Source organism: Gossypium arboreum, chromosome 8 (genome assembly GCF_025698485.1).
Source record: "Gossypium arboreum isolate Shixiya-1 chromosome 8, ASM2569848v2, whole genome shotgun sequence".
Lineage (NCBI taxonomy): Eukaryota > Viridiplantae > Streptophyta > Magnoliopsida > Malvales > Malvaceae > Gossypium > Gossypium arboreum.
This window is the reverse complement of record NC_069077.1, coordinates 62127689-62129889: the sequence shown is the minus strand read 5'-3', so window position 1 is coordinate 62129889 and position 2201 is coordinate 62127689. Positions and strand designations below refer to the sequence as shown.

The window sequence follows — 2201 nt, the reverse complement described above, 5'->3', positions numbered from 1 at the left end:
GTGGCTGTTGAAAACCCTGAGGATTTTATGGCTTTTGATTCCCTTGACCTCCCCAGGAAAAATTTGGGTTGTTCCTCCAACCTGCATTATAGGTATTACTGTATGGGTTATTTTGAGATCAAAAGTTATTGTTACCCATATAGTTGACTTGTTCTTCTTCATTTGTAGGATTGAAGGATTGGTATTCTGTATGCACACCTCCTCCGCTTGAGTCACACCTTATTACTGGATGTACCTACGTAGAACCAAGGAAACTACCAATCTTTTTATTGAGAAGTTCTACCTGATTAGAGAGCATGGTCACTGAATCGATGTTATAAACGTCGGCTATTTTCGTCGGGTTTGTCCTCATAACTTTCCACTGATAGTTATTCAATGACATCTCCTCTATAAATTCATAGGCATCTTTCGATGTTTTATTGTTGATGGTTCCGCTAGTAGCTGCGTTAATCATTTGTCTTGTCTGGGGATTCACACCATTGTAGAACGTTTTAACTTGTAGCCATAGAGGTAACCCATGGTGAGGGCACCTTCTCAATAGATCTTTGTATCTCTCCCATGCATCATAAAGTGTTTTTAAGTCCATCTTCACAAAAGAAGAGATATCATTGCGTAATTTAGCCGTTTTAGCCGGCGAAAAATATTTTAATAAAAAATTTCTCGGTCATTTGCTCCCAAGTAGTGATAGACCCTCGTGGTAACGAGTTTAACCACTGTTTAGCTTTGTTTCTCAGTAAGAAGGGAAATAACTAAAGATGGATGGCATCATCAGAAACGCCATTGATTTTGAATGTATCACAAAATTTTGGGAAATTTGCTAAGTGAGTGTTGGGATCTTCATCCTGCAAACCATCAAACTGAACAAACTACTGTATCATCTGAATAGTGTTAGGTTTTAATTCAAAATTATTCATAGCAATAGCAGGTCTAACTATACTTGATTCAGTTCCTGTTAAAGAGGGTTTAGCATAGTCATACATAGTACGTGGAGTAGGATTTTGATTAGCTGCAATTGCAGGAGGTAGCTGATTGTCTTGGTTTTTAGCCATCTCGTCGGTTGGTGGTTGAGTATTGTCTTCTTGTTCATTATCCGTGTATCGTAAACTATGCCTTATTTCACTTTAGTTTCTACGAATTGTTTGATCGATTTCTTCGCCAAAAAGTAAGGGTCTTGACGGGTTTCTTCTAGTAATAAACTATAAAAACCTATCAAGAGAGAGAGAAAGTAAATTAATAAATAGTAATAATAATAAAATTAAATTAAATTGCAAGAAAAATAAATGGCTAAAGTAATAAAAATTTAGTGTTCCTAATATTTCATGTCCCCCGGCAACAGTGCCAAAAACTTGATCGCAGTGATTCGTAACAAGTAAGAAATTTTTATAATGAAGATCAAACCTAGACTAACTATTATCACGAGGAAAAGGCAAGTGCACCTATCGAACAATAGTATAGTAATGGCAAGACCAGCATGTCGTACCCAAGGGAACCAAAAGTACTAGTAATAACTATCTTTTTATTATCTAGCCTAAGAATAAAAGGGTTTGTTTATTAAACTAAATATCTTAACTAATTAACTAATTTAATGAAAGAAAAGAGAAAGTTTGGAAAAAGACTTGAAGAAAAGCAGTTGGTAAATATGAAACCCAAGGAGGAATCCACTTAGATATCACTTGTTACCTGACTCTGAACTGGACGATTTATTCACTTGACTTGATCCGTGAGACTCCCTAACCTATGTTATTATCCCTATTCAAGACTAATAACGTCTAACCCCTAGATTGAATAACCGAGACTTTTCTCGAATTAACACTCTAGAGTTGCATTAGCTCAATCTATGGACTCCCATATTAGGTTTCACCCTAATCTGGAAAAATCTCGTAACCTTATTTCTAGGCGCCCAATCAACTCCGTTTAATTATGCCAAATCTACTCTTAGGCAGGGTCTATTCCTCCTCTGCATAAGCACATCAAATCATGAATTAATACCCGGAATATTAACTCAAGCATTAAGCACACATAATTAAGAATAAATCAAGTATTTATCATATAGTTGAGATAATAATAACAAGATCCGTCATAGGTTTTATCCCCCTTAGGTATCTAAGGGGTTTAGTTCATAATAAAATAAGATTACATGTCAAAGTATAAAAATAGAAAAACATAAAGAAAACTCTAAAACCCCTAAAGGAATTCTGAGA

At 35.3% G+C, this 2201-nt stretch overlaps 1 non-coding gene across 1 annotated transcript; it reads left to right on the top strand.

The window, feature by feature from the left end:
• The first annotated feature begins 512 nt into the window (after positions 1 to 512).
• Positions 513 to 619, top strand: LOC128279794 (small nucleolar RNA R71). The gene has a single exon (XR_008269989.1). It is a non-coding gene; the product is annotated as a small nucleolar RNA R71 (small nucleolar RNA).
• Positions 620 to 2201: the final 1582 nt, after the last annotated feature.